Source organism: Triticum aestivum, chromosome 5D (genome assembly GCF_018294505.1).
Source record: "Triticum aestivum cultivar Chinese Spring chromosome 5D, IWGSC CS RefSeq v2.1, whole genome shotgun sequence".
NCBI lineage: Eukaryota > Viridiplantae > Streptophyta > Magnoliopsida > Poales > Poaceae > Triticum > Triticum aestivum.
The window spans coordinates 75365020-75386967 of record NC_057808.1 but is presented as its reverse complement, the minus strand read 5'-3'; positions in this window follow the sequence as shown (position 1 = coordinate 75386967).

Genomic DNA, 21948 nt, shown 5'->3' with positions numbered 1-21948 from the left:
TGTTTAAGCATTACCTACGTTCTATTCATTTTCAACAATACCAGTTTGAATTGCAATATTTGATGGCTGTTAAGCCTGCTGTCGGTAACATTGCCTTCCATTTTATATCTGCTTTAACAGCATGCTGAAACCAACACATTCAAGCTATCATTTGGAGATGATGTTGTTTACCTTTGCTATATTTGTTTGATGTTAAGATTGCTGTACTTATCATGCCTTTCCACTACTTATGCAGGACAACAACGGGAGTGGCCACCATTTTCCGCCGAGGTTAGCTTCATCCCTCGGCTTGTACTCCCCCCGTCGTTCCATAATGTAGTGCATATAGATCCAGGCCTGGACACTAGTTAGCTTCTAATATTGACTTGTTGCTTGTAGGTACATATGCCCTTGGCAAGGATCCACGCATCGACCCTTTTTGCGTATGGGGCAATGAGATATTGATGAACAAGCATCAAGTGAGGAAACTGATAAGGATTATTAGCAAAAAGATACGAATGGTGGCAAGCAAATTATTTGTTTATGCTCTATCCAACACAACAGTGAGCTGTAGGATGGTAACTACAAACTCTGCAGCCTTCTCTTTTTACTGCCCATAATGAGTTGTTAGACAACAATGTCTGAATCTTTTTCGTTCCCAGTGGTTCCCGAAGCAGTTCACTCAAGATTACCTCGCAAAGTACATGATTGGTGGACACACAATGAAGGTTAAAGTATTTCATCCAGACTACAATGAGCATCGAGAAGTCATAATGAAGACAGTGAAGGATGGACGGGCAGCCATCACAAGGGGTTGGCCTAGAGTCGTGCGCGCATTACGCATGGAGGAGGGCACAATATGGGCATTCTGCTTCACCTTCTCCAGCAACGAGAATGTCTTTCGCCTCTCTCTTTACAGTCTTTAGTACAACTGTGGTTCATCATTCTTTACTTGGTGCTTCTGTAGTTCTTCAGTATATGTACATGTGCATTGAATTATGCATTCGTGGTTGAACCTATATTTGTAATAAACATGGTTGGATATGAAATAAGTGATTGCCTACTTTCAAATTCAAAACATGTGATTTTAAATTAGGGATTAATTAGGGATTACACTGCACACGGTTTGCGAAAGCGAAACGTCTGCGATATACGTGGAGATCAGAAACATTTCTAGGATCCACTACGTGTGCGATCAATCTCCACTGCACACACGACTTTCTCTTGAAAACTGTTTGCGTTAGGCCACCTTGCGCAAACGTTTACCACATAAAAAGTGTGTGTGATGGACAGCCTTTGCCACACAGTTTCTTCTACGCACCGTGTGTGATGCATTCAATAACGCAAACGATAAAATTATTAATATCGTGTGCAATGGCAACGCTATCACAAACGATTTAACGGGAAAATTGTGTGTGATGTACCTGTGAACGGAAACGTTTTCCTTGGAGCGACTGTGTGGGATGTACATATGAACGGAAACGTTTAGCGGGGACTGACTGTGTGGGATGTACTTGCGACCGGAAACAATTTCGCCGTATAATTGTATTTTTAGCTCTACTGTACGTATTTCTGTATTTGAGCGCTCGCCGATCGCACACGACCTCATTTTGCCAAGCGTGTGTGCCAGGAGGGCATATCCCTGACGGTTTCTAGGTCGTGTGGGAACGACCCCCCTATCGCCCACACTCACTTGGCGACGGTTCCAAATGTCATCGCGGAAAGGGGTTAAAAACCGTTTGTTTAGCACCGACGCGTACCAGTGAAATTTGCTATGATGATTGCATGCCTCCTATTTATGATGATTAAAATATTTATGAAAGTGGATTTGGAGATGTTATGACTTTATTTAGTAATGATTCCACTATTTTGGAAGAGGTTTCAATTGACTATGATGAGAACAAAGTTGCTACTTATGATGATTACTATGATGATACTTATGTTATAAAAAGTAGTGATAATTATTGTTATAATTTTGAATATCCTTTTACTGGACATTACTCTTTTAATTTGGAAACAATTTATAGTATTCAAGTTTCATATGATACTCACACTATTATGAATCAGAACAAAATTGCTTGTGTGGAGAGTAATAAAAATACATGCTTATGGATCATCAAATGAGTGCTTTGTGTGATAGTTATATTGATGAATCCATTCATGATGCTACTGAAAATTATTATGAGATAGGAACTTGTGTTTCATGATGCTCCCGTTATGTTTCAATTCTTATCTTTTATGCGAGCATAATTGAAATCATCATGCATAGCTAAAAAGGTATTAAAGAAAAGCGCCTGTTGGGAGACAACCCAACACTTTTACCTACTATTTTCACATGATTAGGCTACTGCAGTAATCATGTTTTATAGCTTTTGTTTCCATAAAGTGCCAAGTAAAGCCTTTGGATAATGTGGATGATAGTTGACTTGATTCTGTGCAAAAACATAAACTTTTGCCACCAGCCCATGAATTTCTAAAATTCACTGGAACATGATTTTGATATGAATTGTTTACAGATGATTGATACGTAAATTCCCTATGTTTTCCTAAATTTTCAGAATTTTTAGAGTTGCAGAAGTATGGTCATTATTCAGATCATTACAGACTGTTCTCTTTTTGACAGATTCTGTTTTCAATGCATAGTTAGCTTGTTTTAGTGTTTCCATAGCCTATATTAAGTGATATAAATTGCGGAAATGATATAGTACAAGAGGCATTGAGTGGAAACAATTATGAATCTTGTCTTGACAGTACCCAAGTGAATGATTTGTTTTATTATACTAATGCATCTCACGAAGTCCCGTTAAGTTTTGTGTGATTGAAGTTTTCAATTTTTGGTTAAGACATTGATTCGAGGAGAATAAGGAGTGACAAGATCCTAAGCTTGGGGATGCCCAAGGCACCCCAAGGTAATATTCAAGGAAGATCCCAGCAACTAAGCTCGGGGATGCCCCGGAAGGCATACTCTCTTTCATCTTCAACATTATCGGTAACCTCACTTGGAGCTATATTTTCGTTCGTCACATGATATGCATTTTGCTTGGAGCATTATTTTATTTTGTTAGTATTTGCTTGATGTTATTTAGATAATGTTTTGCATCTTTTATTTCAATAAAAGTGACAAGGATAGCCTTCACCGTGCTTATTTCGCAAGTATATGAGTTGTTGTTTCAAAACAGAAAGCTTATCGCTATTGCGTGAATTCTTGAAAAAAGTCAGAATGTGATAAAATGTTGAAATTTTTTGCACAATAAGATATGATAAATTTTCTACAGTGTGGTAAATTTTCATAAATTTTTTAGTTAAATAAATATGGATCTTGCTTCATCCTTTACAGACTGTCCTGTTTAGACATATTGCTGTTATGATTACATTGTTTGCATATGTTTGCTTGTTTGATGATTCTATTTGAGGATAGGAGTATTAAATATGCAGAGGCATTTAGTATGAAATGTTAAATATAATTTTAGTGATTTGCTACAGTAGAGAATGATAAGGTTATTGCATTGATTTATACTAACGTATCTTATGAGTTCTTGTTGAGTTTTGTGTGGATGAAGTTTTTTTAAGATTTAGGGAAACCGTGATATAAAAGGAATGAAGAAGACACAAAAGCTCAAGCTTGGGGATGCCCGAGGTATCCCAAGTTAATATTCCAAGAAGTCTCAAGCATCTAAGCTTGGGGATGCCTCGGTAGGCATCCCACCTTTCTTCTTCAACAATTATCGGTTAGCATCGGTTGTGCCTAAGTTTTGCTTCTTCACATGATGTGTGCTATTCTTAGAATGTCATATTATTTTGTTTTGCTTGCTGTTTTATTAAAATACTTAGATCTGAAAGTTTTTAAATAAGAGAGAGCCCTGAAATAGCTACCCATTTACTTAACTACTCACTTGATCTTCACTTATATCTTTTTGGAGTAGTTTGTCATTTACTTTTGTGCTTCACTTATATCCTATGAGTAAATTGTTGAATGAATTTAATATTATGAAGTTGAAATTATATGTTCATATCATGCCTAGTAGTAGCTTCACATTGGGTTTAGAAAGTGAAATCTTTTGAAGCTTGACAATCACAATATTGGTCATACAAGCAATTCATGAATGATTAGTATAAGGAAGAGAACTTTCACATACAAATATATTATCTTGGACATCTTCTGTGATTGTGAATATTCATTAATTATTTTCAAACTTGAGCAAATTAGTTGAAGTTGGACAAGGAAGACAATGCAATGTGTTATGGTCGTGTATATTTTTATAGAAGTTATATTGTTATGGATCCTCCAACATGTGGTGTTTGCTTAGGATCTTTTGCTAGCCAAAAATTCATACTAAGTAGAGATACTACTTGTGCATCCAAAAACCCTTAAACCCAGTTTCTTGCCATGAGTGTCCACCATACCTACCTATGGATTGAATAAGATCCTCCAAGTAAGTTGTCATCGGTGCATAAAGCAATAAAAATTGCTCCTAAATATGTTTGATCTTTTATTGTAAGGGAAAATTGAGCATTGTACGAACTTGTGATGGCAAAGTAATAAAAGCGACGGATTGCATAATAAAGGTTGCTATCATAAAGGGCAATATAACATGGTGTTCCTTTGCATTAAGAGCTTGGTCATCCAAAAATAAAAAGCGCATGACAACATCTGCTTCCCTCTGTGAAGGGCCTATCTTTTACTTTTCAGTATTTACTTTTATGCAAGTGCCAATAGTATGCATTCTCATTTCAACCTCAATTATTCTTTAGTTGGCAAGCATCACGTGGTAGGGAAAGATCTAGACACATATGGCCAGTAAAATATATTTGGTCATGATTTATTATTGTTGACAATTATCTCTATGATAAATGAGTTGGGAGGCGAAACATTAAGCCCCTACCTTACTCTGTGTTCGATGGATGCCATTTGTTCTAAAAATATGCTTTGAGTACTAGCAATCATAGAAGACTATATGATGATTGAGTATGTGGAGCTCTTACTTAGTCTCTGTTGAATAAGTCGAATTGCAATTGTTTCGTGACTAAGAATATAGGTTGTTGAGTTTCAAGAGAATTCATTGTTTGCACCTTAACATGTGAATTGGTTGCTACTTTAACATGAAAAGTTTTATGAGAAAGAATTGCTATTATGATGCTAAGAAAAGTGATTGAGTGTATCATTGATCAAACTTATACACTATGCTAGCATTCACACTTCACAAATTATTTCTTATATCATTTACCTACTCGAGGATGAGTAGGAATTAAGCTTGGGGATGCTGATACATCTCCAACGTATCTTTAATTTATGAAGTATTCATGCCATGTTTACAACAATTTTATATGCTTTTGGTATGATTTGAATGGAACTAACCCGGACTGACGCTATTTTTAGCAGAACTACCGTGGTGTCATTTTTTGTGTAGAAATAAAAGTTCTCCAAATAGAACGAAATTTTGGCGATTTTTTGGAACGAAAGAGGCACTAGAAGCATCGTGGGAGGACCACAAGGTGAAGGAGGTGGGCACAAGACACCTGGGCGCGCCAGGAGGCCCAGGCGTGCCCACGTGGGTTGTGCTCACCTCGAGGCCCATCTTCGCGTGATTCCAACGCTGAAAAATCCTATAAATAGAGAAACCATCAGAAATGACCCTAGATGGGAAGTTCCACCGCCGCAAGCCTCTGTAGGCATGAAAAACCAATTGGGAGCCCGTTCCAGCACCCTGCCGGAGGGGGAAATCATCATCGGAGACCATCTTCATCATCCCAATGGTCTCCATCATGAGGAGGGAGTAGTCCACCCTCGGGGCTGAGGGTTTGTACAAGTAGATATGTGTTTAATCTCTCTCCCTCTCTCGTGTTCTTGATTTGGCACGATCTTGATGTATCGCGGGCTTTGTTAATATAGTTGGATCATATGGTGTTTCCCCCACTCTATCTTGTTGTGATGAATTGAGTTTTCCCTTTGAGATTTCGTTTTATCAGATTGAATACTTTTATGGATTTGAGAGCGCTTGATATGTGTCTTGCATATGAATACCCGTGGTGACAATGGGGTATTATATTGATTCACTTGATATGTGTTTTGTCACTCAACTCGCGGATTCCCGAGGTGACATTGGGGTAATCTATGCATAGGGGTTGATGCACGTTCTCGTCTTTGTTTCTCCGGTAGAAATCTTGGGGCACTCTTTGAGGTTCTTTGTGTTGGATTGAGTATTATGAATCTGAAATTGTTTGATGCATATCGTATAATTAACTCATGGATACTTGTGGTGACATTGGAGTATCTAGGTGACATTAGAGTTGGTTGATGTGTATCAGATGGTGTTATTTTAGTACGAACTCTTGGATAGATCGATCGAAAAGAATAACTTCGTGTTATTTTAGTACGAACTCTTGAATAGATCGAACACAAAGAATAACTTTAAGGTGGTTCTGTACCATACAAACAATTTCTTCTTATGTTCTCCGCTAGATAAGAACTTTGGAGTGATTCTTCGTTGCGCGTTGAGGGATGGTTATATGATCCAATTGTATTAGCATTGTTGAGTTATTGCACTAGCGAAAGTATGGACCCTAGGCCTCATTTTCAAGCATTGCAATACCGTTTGTTTTTTTATTGTTACTATTACAAAAATCAATATCTACTATCATTACTACACTTGTATCACCATCTCTTCGCCGAACTAGTGCACCTATACAATTTACAATTGTATTTGGTGTGTTGGGGACACAAGAGACTCTTTGTTATTTGGTTGCAGGGTTGTTTGAGAGAGACCATCTTCATCCTACGCCTCCAACAGATTGATAAATGTTAGGTCATCCACTTGAGGGAAAATTGCTATTGTCCTACAAAACTCTGCGCTTGGAGGCCCAACACGAGTCTACAAGAATAAAGTTGCATAGTAGACATCAGCAACCACGGCGGCGCTGACGAGCCCGTGCTGGCCAGGGTTTAACCCTAGGTAGAGCAGGGTCTCCCTCATTGCCGCGACGACTCGGGCATTGGTTTCCTCCTGCCGTGCTGTGGCGGAGAGGGCGGTGACGGCCGCTGCTTCGCCCCTTGCGTCATGCGCATGCCTCCGGCCCTTCCTCTTAGCCGACTACACAACCTGCTCCTCGGGCATCAGCTGCTTCTTCTTGGGCGGCACCGTCTACTTGCGGGGCGTGGTGGGCTTGCCTTTGGCGGAGGCGACGGAGGTGAGGCCGGACAAGGCGAGGCCGCTGGCGACATCGAGGGTCGGCCAATATAAACCAAATTGTAATACCTTGTGTGCAGTTCTATCTCCCGCATGGTGTCCTCCATAGGCTTCGGAGTGACATTTCCGTAGGATTTGTTCTTGTTCATGCTTAGGTATACAACGTCTAATAATATCATCTACTCCTTCTTTATAAAGATGTGGGTCATCCCATAAGTAATGTCTTAAATCAAAGAAGAATTTTTTCTTTTGTTGGTATGTAAAACTAGGTGGTATGAATTTAGCAACAATATAATTAGCATAGTCTACATACCAAGGTGTATTACGAGAAGCATTTATGACAGCTAGTTGTTCATCTGGGAAGCTATCATCAATATGTAGTGGGTCATCAAGAATATTTTCTAACCTAGACAAGTTATCAGCTACGGGATTCTCAGCTCCCTTCCTATCAGTGATATGTAAATCAAATTCTTGTAGCAAAATAACTCACCTAATGAGTCTAGGTTTAGCATCTTTCTTTTCCATAAGGTATTTTATAGCAGCATGATCGGTGTCAACAATGACTTTAGAATCGACTATTTAAGATCTGAATTTATCACAAGCAAACACAACTGGTAGAAATTCTTTCTCAGTAGTAGCATAATTTCATTGAGCACTGTCTAGTGTTTTACTAGCATAATGGATAATATTTAATTTCTTATCAACTCTTTGTCCTAGAACAGAACCAATGGCCTAATCACTAGCATCACACATAATTTCAAAGGGCTAGTTCCAATTCGGTGGTTGAACAATAGGTGCAGGGATCAAGGCTTTCTTAAGTGTTTCAAAGGCTTCTACACAATCATAATAAAAAACAAATGGAACATATTTTTGCAAGAGATTAGTAAGAGGCCTAGAAATTTTAGAGAAGTCTTTAATAAACCTTCTATAGAAACCAACATGACCAAGGAAACTTTGGATACCTTTAATATCTTTAGCACATGGCATTTTCTCAATTGCATCAACTTTGACGTTACCCACTTCAATGCCACACTTAGAAATTTTATGCCCACCATAAATTGGCACTTCTCCCAATTCAAGACAAGATTAGTTTGTTCACATCTCTGCAAAAACTCGATCAAGGTTGCTTAAGCAATCATCAAAAGAAGTTTCGTAAATAGAGAAATCATCCATGAAAACCTCAACAATCTTTTCACAAAAGTCAGAGAATATAGCAGTCATGCATCTTTGAAAGGTAGCAGGTGCATTACATAAACCAAAAGGCATACGTCTATAAGCATAAGTTCCAAAAGGGCAAGTAAAAGTTGTTTTCTCTTGATCGGGTTGCGATACAGGTATTTGAGAGAAACCAGAATATCCACCAAGAAAGCAAAAGTGTGTGTGCTTAGATAATCTTTCTAACATTTGATCAATAAAAGGCATAGGGTAATGATCTTTTCTAGTAGCTTTGTTTAATTTTCCAAAATTAATTACCATCCTATAACCAGTCACAATTCTTTGTGGAATAAGTTCATTTTTATCATTAGGAACAGTAGTAATACCTCCTTTCTTAGGGACACAATGAACATGACTTACCCATCTACTGTCAGCTATAGGATAAATTATACCTGCTTCTAGAAGCTTTAATATTTCAGTTCTTACCACTTCATCTTAGGATTTAATTATTGTTGATGATCAACAACTGGTTTAGCATCGGGTTCCATATTAATTTTGTGCTGACAGAGAGTGGGACTGATGCCCTTAAGATCATCAAGAGTATATCCAATAGCAGCACGGTGCTTCCTCAGAGTTTTTAATAATCTGTTTTCTTCATGCTCTGTAAGGTTAGCTCTAATAATAACAGGATATATCTTCTTTTCATCAAGATAAGCATATTTCAAATTATCAGGTAATGGTTTCAATTCAAATACAGGGTCACCTGTAGGTGGAGGAGGGCCTCCTAGAGTTTGAACATGCAAATTGTCTTTAAGAATATGTTGTTGATCAAAGAACATTTTATCCATTTCATTTCTTTCATGCAAGTGCATATCATTTTCATGGTCTAGAAAATATTGTTCTAAGGAATCAGTAGGAGGTACGACAATAGAAGCAAAACCAATTATTTCATCCTTACTAGGCAATTCTTTATCATGACGTTCTCTACGAAATTTAGAGAGATTAAACTTATGAGACACATCACCAAAATTAACACTAACAGTTTCTTTATTGCAATCTATCTTAGCATTAACAGTGTTCAAGAAAGGTCTACGAAATATTATGGGACTAAAATCATCTTGTGGAGAACCAAGAACTAGAAAATCAGCAGGGTATTTTATTTTCCTACACAAGACTTCAACATCTCTAATAATCCCAAGTGGTATGATAGTATCTCTATTAGCATGCTTAATAGTAACATTAATATCTTTTATTGCAGCAGGAGCAATGTCATTCATAATTTCTTGATATAAGGTAAAGGGATAGCACTAACACTAGCACCCAAATCACATAAGCCATGATAACAATGGTCACCTATTTTAACTGAAACAACACGCATGCCAACAATGGGCTTATTCTTATCTTTAGCATCGGGTTTGGCAATTATAGTAGCTTCATCACAAAAATAAATAACATGCCCATCAATATTATCAACCAAGAGATCTTTAACCATAGAAATACTAGGTTCTACTTTAATTTGTTAAGAAGGTCTAGGTGCTCTAATATTACTTTTGTTAACCACAATTGAAACCTTAGCATGTTCCTTTATCCTAATAGGGAAAGGTGGTTTTTCAATATAAGCAGTAGTCAAAACTGGATCAACATTGTAAATGATAGTTTCATCTTTAACAATAACAGGCTGCTCAATCTTTTCTTTAACAGGTGGATGATATTTAAGCCATTTATCCTTAGGGAGATCTACATGAGTAGCAAATGATTCACAAAAAGAGGCTACTATCTCAGAGTCAAGTCCATATTTATTGCTAAAAGCAACGGTATCCATAAAAGACTTAACACAATCGAACTTAAGTGTTATACCTAACTCATTACCTTTGTCGAGTTCCTAATCATCGGAGTTGCATTTAATTCTTTCCAGAAGGTTCCATCTGAATTTAGTAGCTTTCTTTATAAAAGATCCAGCCGAAGAAGATTCGAGCACGATTTGATCATTATGATAAAGCCGAGCATAAAAAATTTGTAAGATAATTTCTTTTGAGAGCTCATGATTGGGGCATGTATACATCATATATTTAAGCCTCCCCCAAGCTTGAGTGATGCTTTCTGCTTCACGAGGCCAAAAATAATATATATAATTCCGATCACGATGAACCAGATGCATAGGATAAAACTTTTGATGAAATTCCAATTTCAATCGATTCCAGTCCTAATCTCCAATATCATCGCATAGCCTATACCATGTCAATGCCTTTCCCCCCAAAGATAAAGGCAAAACATTCTTCTTAACTTCATCTCCGGGCAAACCTGCAAGCTTAAATAATCCACAAACTTCATTCACATAGATTAGGTGCATATCAGGATGTAATGTTCCATCTCCTGCATAAGGATTAGCTAGCAGTTTCTTTATCGTACCCAAAGGAATCTCATAACCAATATTTTCAGTAGGTGTAGGAGGTTGAGGAGCAACTATTTGTGCTTCCGGTCGAGGTGAAGATACCCCAAACAAACCCCTCAAAGGATTGTTTTCCATAGTAACAAGCAACAATAAATTTCAACACGTAATATAATTTTTCCCTTACCAATTTCCACTCACCAAAAGCGCTTTGCTCCCCGGCAACGGTGCCAGAAAAGAGTCTTGATGACCCTATAGGATCAATCGTAGTCCTTTAGATAAGTAAGAGTGTCGAACCCAACGAGGAGCAGAAGGAAATGACAAGCGGTTTTTAGCAAGGTATTTTCTGCAAGCACTGAAATTATCGGTAACACGTAGTTTGATAGCAAGATAATTTGTAATAAATGACAAATAGCAAAAGTAACAATAAGTGCAGCAAGGTAGACCAATCCTTTTTGTTGCAAAGGATAGGCCGGAATGGTCTCTTATAATAAGTAAAACGTTCTCGAGGGCCAAATTATCTTGAAGCCGGCTGATCTCGGGTAGGGGGTCCCGAACTATGCGTCTAAGGCGGATGGTAACAAGAGGCGGGGGACACGATGTTTACCCAGGTTCGGGCCCTCTTGATGGAGGTAATACCCTACTTCCTGCTTGATTGATCTTGATGATATGAGTATTACAAGAGTTGATCTACCACGAGATGGTAGAGGCTAAACCCTAGAAGCTAGCCTATGGTATGATTGTTGTTGTCCTACGGACTAAAACCCTCCGGTTTATATAGACACCAGAGGGGGCTAGGGTTACACAGAGTCGGTTACAAGGGAGGAGATCTACATATCCGTATTGCCAAGCTTGCCTTCCATGCCAAGGAGAGTCCCATCCGGACACGGGACGAAGTCTTGAGTCTTGTATCTTCATGGTCCAACAGTCCGACAGAAGTATATAGTCCGGCTATCCGAGGACCCCCTAATCCCGGACTCCCTGAGTAGCCCCTGAACCAGGCTTCAATGACGATGGGTCCGGCGCGCAGATTGTCTTCGGCATTACAAGGCGGGTTCCTCCTCCGAATACTCCATAGAAGATTTTGAACACAAAGATAGTGTCCGGCTCTGCAAAACAAATTCCACATACCACCGTGGAGAGAATAATATTTCCACAAATCTAATCTGCTGACGCATTTTGCAGCATGACATCACACCATGGCCCGGTCATTATTCGAACCGTTTTTCACAACCAGCCGCTGCACATATTACGAGGCGGTTTTCTTGGCACGTCTTGTTGAAGCAGAGATCGTGTCCCCTTATCACGGGATTCTCATCAATACGAGTGTGGGTAACCCAACCGCGCCATCAATTACGGTGCTTGGGGAATAAGCGGTTTTACCAGGCAAGTGGGGAGGCGCAGAATCCCTGCTGCCTTTATAAGGGGGTAAGGACTCCCTTTCGCACCCACGCTTTCTACTTTCCGATTCATTCCCCTCCGCCCAAGCTCCAGCGCCCAAGCGTTCATCTTCTCTGCCCACAAAAGGCCTTCCGAGGATGTCCGGATCCGGAGCAGGAGGCAAATGGATGGCCTCTACCGTCCGAGAGAAGGATATCAAAAAGCTTCGGGAGGCCGGGTACCTGGCCAAGAAAATCAGCCACCGAGTCCCGACAGCGGGACATATCGTCCCTACTCCGGAACCCCACGAGAGGGTTGTATTACTCCCTCACTTCGTCCGCGGGCTAGGGTTTCCCCTCCACCCGTTTGTTCGCAGCATCATGTATTACTGTGGGATCGATCTTCACGATCTGTCCCCTAATTCCTTTCTCAACATCTCAACATTCATCGTCGTGTGCGAGGCTTTTCTCCGCATCTCGCCGCACTTCGGTTTATGGCTGAAGAATTTTAATGTGAAGCCCAAGGTGGTGGGCGGCGAGCACGCCGAGTGCGGGGGCGCTATGGTGAGCAAGATGCCCAACGTCATATGGCCAACGGGAACCTTTAATGATTCTGTCAAGGAGTGGCAACAGTAGTCGTTTTATATCACTGAGCTGCGCGGCACTGAATGGGCCGCCTCCCCCGAGTTTCGATCCGGACTGGCTATGACGTTGTTGTCCTAAGGATATAGTCCGTGAACCGGGATTAACCGGCGAATGAGAATATAGTCACGGACCATAATCCCGGTCCATAAGGATATAGTCACGGACCATAATCCCGGTCGAAGCCTGTGCTTTCATTGAGAGTTCCACTATGCCGTCACCATAAGGCTTGATGGCTCCTTCGATCATCGGCAACGATGCGATCCAGGGTGAGGTTTTCCTCCCGGGACAAATTTCGTATTCGGCGGCTTCGTACTGCGGGCCAACTCGCTTGGCCATCTGGAGCAGATCGAGAGCCACGCCCCTGGCCATCAGGTCAGGTTTGGAAACTTGAACTATACTGCCGACATCCGCGGAGACTTGATCTTCAAAGGATTCGAGCCCATGTCAGGTGCGCCGCACAATCACGACGAGCATGATTTAGCTCTGCTGTCGGACAGTGTTCGGGAGATCACACCTGCAACTACTCCGGCCCTCAATCCGGAACAAATTGCGCCATCTGAGGACGGGTGGATGGACCCCGCCACGGAGGCCGCACACTCAGCGGCGATAGAGCCAAATACTGACTTCACCTCCTACGAGACCCGTGTTGCCGAACCATTGGATTTGTCCTCGGGCATGGACTCCGAACCGCCTGCGTCCGTGCCCATCGAATCCGATTGGGCACCGATCATGGAGTTTACCTCCGCGGACACCTTCCAGCACTCACCTTTTGGCGACGTGCTAAACTCGTTGAAGTCTCTCTCCCTGTCAGGAGACCCTTGGCCGAACTATGTCCGGCTAGAATGGGATGCGGACGACGAAGAAATTCGCTCCCCACCCACCACGCACTTAGTAGCCACTGTCGACGACTTAACTGACATGCTCGACTTCGGCTCCAAAGACATCGATGGTATGGACGACGATGCAGGAGACGAACAAGAACCACCGCCCACAGGGCGCTGGACTGCCACCTCATTGTATGACATATACATGGTGGACACCCCCAAAGAGGGGGATGGCGATAAGACAACGGAGGATAATCCCTCCAAGAAGCAATCCAAGCACCAACGTCAGCGATGCCGCTCTAAGTCTCGCCATAGCAAAAGCAGCGATACCGGCACAAGAGACAATAACGCTCCGGATAGTGCCGAAGATGACGATAATCCCCTCCAGCCAGACCTCGAGCGGGAGGATGAACAAGCTAGCCCTCCGGAACAGGCAGCAAACGGAGAATCAGAGGATGACAATTACATGCCTCTCTCCGGAGACGAGGCGAGCCTCGGCGACGAAGAATTTATCGTGCCTGAGGATCCCGTCGAGCAGGAGCGCTTCAAGCGCCGGCTTATAGCCACAGCAAACAGCCTGAAGAAAAAGCAACAACAGCTTCGAGCTGATCAAGATCTGCTAGCGGATAGATGGAATGAAGTCCTGGCAGCCGAGGAATACGAACTCGAGCGACCAACCAAGAGTTACTCAAAGCGCAGGTTGCTACCCCAACTCGAGGAGGAAGCATTGAAACCTACATCACCAGCGTATGATGCGGCTGATCGGCCACCTCGTGACCGAGACAGAGAGGCTTATCAGCCCGAAGTACAGCCCGCACCCCGCCGCCATTCAAACAAAAATACCAAGGCCCGGGGTAACACGCGGAACCCACAAGATGTATTGGAAAACAAAGCAAAACATGCAAGATCGATCTACGGATCACGGGGGCGCGCCCCAACGCGGGACGATGACCATCACGCCAGATATGCTAAAAGCAAATCCGGCCGGGCCGAATACAGTAGACAAGACTCGTATGAACTGCGTCGAGATATAGCCCGGCACAGAGGCGCTGCACACCCCCTATGCTTCACTGATGAAGTAATGGATCATGAATTCCCAGAAGGGTTTAAACCCATAAACATTGAATCATATGATGGTACTACAGACCCCGCGGTATGGATAGAAGACTTCTTCCTCCACATTCACATGGCCCGCGGGGATGATTTACATGCCATCAAGTATCCCCCGCTAAAACTCAAAGGGCCGGCTCGGCATTGGCTCAATAGCTTGCCGGCAAACTCCATCGGAAGTTGGGAGAGCCTGGCAGATGCATTCCTGGATAATTTCCAGGGCACTTATGTGCGACCGCCGGACGCTGACGATTTAAGTCATATAACTCAGGAGCCAGGGGAATCGGCCAGGAAATTCTAGACCCGGTTCCTAACTAAGAAGAACCAAATTGTCGACTGTCCAGATGCAGAGGCCTTAGCGGCATTTAAGCATAATATCCGCGACGAATGGCTCTCCCGGCACCTCGTCCAAGAGAAGCCAAAATCAATGGCAGCCCTCACAACACTTATGACCCGCTTTTGCGCGGGCAAAGATAGCTGGTTGGCTCGTAGTACCAATACAGCAAGCAAACCTGGCATGTCAGAAGCCAGGGATAGCAACGGCAAACCACGACGCAACAAACACAAGCGCCGCAAATATGGTGAAAACGCCAAAAATACAGCAGTTAATGCCCGGTTCAGGGGCTCAAAGGCTGGTCAGCGGAAAGGGCCACCCAAAAATAACAATTCGGGTCCATCCAGTCTGGACCGCATAATCGATCGCCAATGCCAAATTCATGGCACCCCAGGAACGCCAGCCACCCATACCAACAGAGAATGCTAGGTCTTCAAACAAGCTGGCAGGGCAGGCTCCAAAGACGGAGAAGGGGGGCCTTAAAGCGATGATGGCGACGAAGAGCCCAGATCACCGAACACAGGAGGGCAAAAGAAATTTCCCCCGCATATTCAATCAGTGAATGTGGTAAATACCACCCAAATTACCAACTCGGACCGGATACGCACCCTTAGGGATGCCGACTTAAAGGAACTAGTCGTCCCACAATATAAATTAGGGCCGGTCACCTTCAACCGCACGAATCATCCGGTTAACGCCAATCAGGGCAATCCAGCCGCACTAGTCCTCGACCCAACAATAGACGGGTTCCACCTCACTCGAGTCCTTATGGACGAAGGCAGCAGTCTAAATCTGCTTTACCAGGACACAGTGCGCAAGATGGGCATCGATCATTCGGCGATCAAACCCACTAAAGCCACTTTTAGAGGCATTATACCAGGTGTGGAAGCCAGCTGTACAGGCTCCATCGCCCTTCAGGTAGTCTTCGGATCACCAGAAAATTACCGTACCGAAGAGTTAATCTTCGAAATCGTCCCTTTCCGCAGTGATTATCAGGCACTGCTCGGATGAACCGCGTTCACTCGATTCAACGCGGTGCCACATTACGCCTACCGTAAGCTCAAGATGCCCGGTCCACGCGGCGTCATCACGGTTAATGGCAAGGCCGAACCTTCCCTCGGCACCAGCAAATACACCACTGCCTTAGCAGTAGAAGCAACGAGCAGCACCTTGCAGCCGAACCTCGAGTCGACGTCCAGGCTCCCGGACACCGTCAAGGGACTCCGAACTACTTCGCGGAAGGATAGCCTGGCTCGTCCAGAGCTCAATTAAACACTCCGGCGAAGGCCAGGCAGGCCGCATTCAGCGGCTCAACCGCTCTCCGGACGCAAATATTTCTTACATTTCCTTCACAGGTTCACCTTCGCACCGACCAGGACGGGCTATAAGGAGGCAGCTTGAATGTGCAAGGGAATCCTTAGACATTCCCCGCAATGACCATCCGGCTATATTACGGATCCGCACTCAGCCTCTTCCCCCTGGTCTCAGCAGGTTCCGCAATCATATTCCTTTTTTTATCACATTACTTGTACCCATACGCATAGACGTACTATTCAAATACAACATGTGGATTTATATGACGTTTACCTGCTGTTATTTCTTATTGAAATTATTTTGTCAAGTGGCATCCGTGCACAACGATATGCCTTAAAATATGCCAGGGGCTTCGTTTTACCCATAACACGGCAATAAAGTCCGAACACCTTCATGGAAGTTCGGCACCCCGAACCTATAACATTATATGCATCAGCTCCGAATCATGTCTTGGGTCAATAGTTGGGTTTGCCCAGCTCCCATGTTTTGGTACCTTACGTTCCGCTATATTGACTAAGGTAGCACTGGGAGAACTACTACGATTGTGTCCCGGTTCTTCCGGACGAGCACCTCAGTAGAGAAAGCCGAAAACTGACTGTCATGATACGGCGAGAGCTGGTCAGCTGTTCGAGAGGTCACAAAATCTTTAAGGATTTCTCCCGCATAATGCCATAACCAATGCAGCGTGCGATGGATCAGTTTTTTCTCCGATCAGGTGCTTATAGAGCCCCTAGTACGGTCTTCCGAACACCAGGGGCTGCGCCTACCTTACTAAAGCTCCTATGGCTAAGTGAGAGTGATAAAGCCCTATAGTCCGATTGCCTGGTTCGTTGTGCTGAGCACCTCCTTCGAAGGACCCAAAACTGGGATAAAGAGTGCTCAGGTTTATCCCGAACACCCCCGTACTTCTTACGTGGGGGCAGAAGCCGACGACTGGCCAATTCTCAGGTTTAACATATAAAACGGCCGCACAGGAGGGTAAACTTTTATATAATAGGCAACAAATAAATGACCTTGTTCAAACATTGCAAAGGACAACATGATTGGCATTCATGGAAATATAATGTCCTTGGTGCATAGCTCCGCTGCAAGGTAGGATCCTTTCAGGACACACTCATAATATAATTCAGGCTTGCGATGCTCCTTTCCCTCTGGCGGCCCTTCGGTCATCAGCTTCTCAGCATCTATCTTCCCCCAGTGCACCTTTGCGCGGGCGAAGGCCATTCGCGCACCTTCTATACAGATCGACCGCTTGATGACATCAAGCGAGGGCAAGCGCTTACAAGCCGCTTCACGAGCCCGAAGTAGCTGCTTGGAATCGGCTTGGCATGCCATAGCCGGATAACCAAATCTTTCATGGCTAGTTCCGCCGCCTTATGCAGTTCGATCAGCTGTTTCAGTTGATCGGCAAAAGGCACCGGATAATTCGGTGCCAAATATTGCGACCAGAAGAGCTTATCTGCAGTGTTCCTTTCTTCGGCTCGGTAGAATTGGGTGGCATCTGATATGCTGCGGGGTAGCTCGGCAAATACCCCTGAGAAATCCGGACTCAAAATTAGAAACATAGTTTTCCCCTCAAATACTTGCTTTACATGGAAAAAGCCTTACCCGCCGTGATCTTTCTCGCCTCTTGGATCCCCTGCAGGGCGCTTTGGGTTTCCCCCCGGGCATCGCTCGTGGCCTGATGCGCCTGGGTGAGTTCAGATTCTTTCTCCGTTAAACTCTGCTCCAAGGTCTCGCACTTCCTCACGGCCTCTTGCAGCTCCTGCTCAGCTTTAATAACCCTGGCCTCATGCTTCTCATGAAGAGCCTGCTCTGTGGCTGCCTTTTTCTCGGCCTCGGCCACAACCTTCTTAAGGGCTTCAACATCGGTCACAATCCCTAGCACAAATCATGAAGCTTAGTTCATACTGAAAATTCATTCGCAATAAATGCGAACAAGACTTGTGCATACCTTGTTTATCTCTCAACTGCATTTTCAATTGGCCAAGTTCTTCTTTGGCATGCTCCAGACTTTGATTCAGCCCGAAGATCTCCGCAGTATGAAAGCAGCAGCCGCCTGCTTATAACAGAAGAGAAACAGATGTCATTCAATGAGTCTTCCTGCGAACATAAATTCGATCCTCTGTCCGGTCCTTTCTTTCACCGAACAGTGTATCAGGGGCTACTATCTATACTATGACACTCTTCGAAAACTCATAAAACATACCTCAAAGCCTCTTATAAGGCTGATACATGCTTCGTTCAGTCCACTCTCAGCTGACTGAATCTTCTCAATCACCGCACCCATAAGGGCACGGTGTTCATCAACGATGGAGGCGCTCTTCAGCGCCACCAACAAAGCATCCGACACCTCTGGTTGGACAGAGGTTGCCGATGGGACAGGCACGCCCCCTCCAGCCGAGGGAGGCTGCCTGCTTGATTCTGGAGCCGTATAGATCTCCGGAATTGCATCCGGCCGGGAGCCAAACTCAGGATGGCCCCCGTCGTCAGCTACCATGGGAATCTTTTCCCCCATGTGTCCGGCCCATGAGGTTTGACCTGCAGGCGCTGCCTTCACGGTCTTTTTCTCTCCTCCTTGGCCGGGGTCCTTCTGGGACGAAGCCTCGGTGTTATGCACCTGTTTGGAGGAAGGGGCCTTTGGGGGCGTCCCGCTCTCCATAGCATCTGAGCTCAGCGAATCCTCTGACGAGGATTGTTTGGTACGGGACCTCGCCGGACTACAAAAAATATGGCTTAGGTTAAAATACTATGCCATGATGAGTCTGGACGCCTAAAATGTACTCGGATTTTATATACTTACGAGTTCACCAGGGGCTGGGCCCTGGGATCCCATGCTGGGCCGCTGTCGGCAGCGGCAGCGGACTCCTCCGGAAGAGGAGCCTTTCCCCTTTTGGGCAGCTCGGCCTCCAAGTGTATGGAGGCCATCCTCTTCTTTATTCCCCCCGCAGGGGATTCATCTTCCTCCTCCTCCTCGTCCTCTTCGGAGGCGGAATGGGCATCAGAGCCTTCAGATATTGTGTCCGAAGTGCCGCGGCGACGAAGGCCGCCCCGTGTCTTTTTGGCCTCCTTCCCGTCCGTCTTCTTCGGCACCTTGTAAGGCGCCGGGACCAACATCTTCATCAGAAGTGGGATGGCCGGTTCTTCGGGCAGCGGGGCCGGACAATGGATCCGCTCCGCCTTCTTCGTCCAGACCTGGGAGAGTTGTATAAAACACGCTAAGCGCTTCCTTTGGGTTACGCGGGTAAAAAGTTTGATGACTTACCAAACATGCAGGGCGGGACAGTTGGTACCCGCGGTCCTCGGCGGAGTCTGGCCATGATTTGCTGGACTTAAAAAGCACCTTCCAGATGTCCTTGTGCGAAGAGCCGAAAAGCTCTCGCAAGATTTGGTGCCTGGCCGGATCGAATTCCCATAGATTGCAAGTCCGGTGCTGACAAGGCAGGATCCGGCGAACTAGCATTACCTAGACCACATTGACAAGTTCAATGTCCTTTCTCCCATATCTTTAACGCGCGTCTGGAGCACCAACAGTTCGTCGGACGAGGACCAGTCCAGGCCTTTCTTGACCCAGGATGTAAGCCGCAGGGGGGCACCGGATCAAAACTCGGGGGAGGCGGCCCATTCTGTGCCGCGCGGCTCAGTGATATAAAACCACTGCTGTTGCCACTCCTTGACAGAATCATTAAAGGTCCCCGTTAGCCATATGACATTGGGCATCTTGCTCACCATAGCGCCCCCGCACTCGGCGTGCTCGCCCCCACCACCTTGGGCTTCACATTAAAAATCTTCAGCCATAAACCGAAGTGCGGCGAGATGCGGAGAAAAGCCTCGCACACGACAATGAATGTCGAGATGTTGAGAAAGGAATTAGGGGACAGATCGTGAAGATCGATCCCATAGTAATACATGATGCCGCGAATGAACGGGTGGAGGGGAAACCCTAGCCCGCGGACAAAGTGAGGGAGGAATACAACGCTCTCGTGGGGTTCTGGAGTAGGGACGATCTGTCCCGCCGTCGGGAGTCGGTGGATGATTTTCTTGGCCAGGTACCCAGCCTCCCGAAGCTTTTTGATATCCTTCTCTCGGACGGTAGAGGCCATCCATTTGCCTCTTGCTCCGGATCCGGACATCTTCGGAAGGCCTTTTGTGGGCAGAGAAGATGAACGCTTGGGCGCTGGAGCTTGGGCGGAGGGGAATGAATCGGGAAGTAGAAAGCGTGGGTGCGAAAAGGAGTCCTTATTCCCTTGTAAAGGCAGCAGGGATTCTGCGCCTCCCCACTTGCCTGGTAAAACCGCTTATTCCCCAAGCGCCGTAATTGATGGCGCGGTTGGGTTACCCACACCCATATTGATGAGAATCCCGTGATAAGGGGACACAATCTCTGCTTCGACAAGACGTGCCAAGAAAATCGCCTCGCAATATGTGCAGCGGCTGGTTGTGAAAAACGGTTCGAATAATGACCGGGCCGTGGTGTGATGTCATGCTGCAAAATGCGTCAGCAGATTAGATTTGTGGAACTATTATTCTCTCTACGGTGGTATGTGGAATTTGTTTTGCAGAGCCGGACACTATCTTTGTGTTCAAAATCTTCTATGGAGTATTCGGAGGAGGAACACGCCTTGCAATGCCGAAGACAATCTGCGCACCGGACCCATCATCATTGAAGCCTGGTTCAGGGGCTACTGAGGGAGTCCAGGATTAGGGGGTCCTCGGACAGCTGGACTATATACTTCTACCGGACTGTTGGACCATGAAGATACAAGACTCAAGACTTCGTCCCGTGTCCGGATGGGACTCTCCTTGGCGTGGAAGGCAAGCTTGGTAATACGGATATGTAGATCTCCTCCCTTGTAACCGACTCTGTGTAACCCTAGCCCCCTCCGGTGTCTATATAAACCGGAGGGTTTTAGTCCATAGGACAACAACAATCATACCATAGGCTAGCTTCTAGGGTTTAGCCTCTACGATCTCGTGGTAGATCAACTCTTGTAATACTCATATCATCAAGATCAATCAAGCAGGAAGTAGGGTATTACCTCCATAAAGAGGGCCCGAACCTGGGTAAACATCGTGTCCCCCGCCTCCTGTTACCATCCGCCTTAGACGCACAGTTCGGGACCCCCTACCCGAGATCCGCCGGTTTTGACAACAAAGGGAGATTAACTCCCCACCGGTCACCCATCAGATAGCGGTGGTGGAGGAGAAATGCGGCGATTATCCCTCTATCTTGAGGACAAGCTATGTCCGCATTCCCGAGCTCTCCGAGCCGGATACCCGTCTACGGGAGGACATGGCCCAAACCTTGAACCTAGAATCAGGCAGCGGGCCAGACCTATTGGGCAACATCCCGGAGCCCGAACTTCTCCTCCGCCCCTGGGTCTCAGATCGGGTCAGGGTTCGGACTTAAATCTACCCACCCACCCAGATATAAGCGATTTTTCCCACATCAGACAAGAGCCCCAGGAGACAGTACACCACTATTGGGCCAGATTCCTCCTTGTAATGAACAAGGTCAAGGACTGCCGCGAGGAAGACGCAATTTCATTCTTTTGCAATAATTGCATGGACAAGGGAATCCTCAACGCCATAAGTCGCCGTGACATAGCACACTTCGCTGACTTGGCGGCCATAG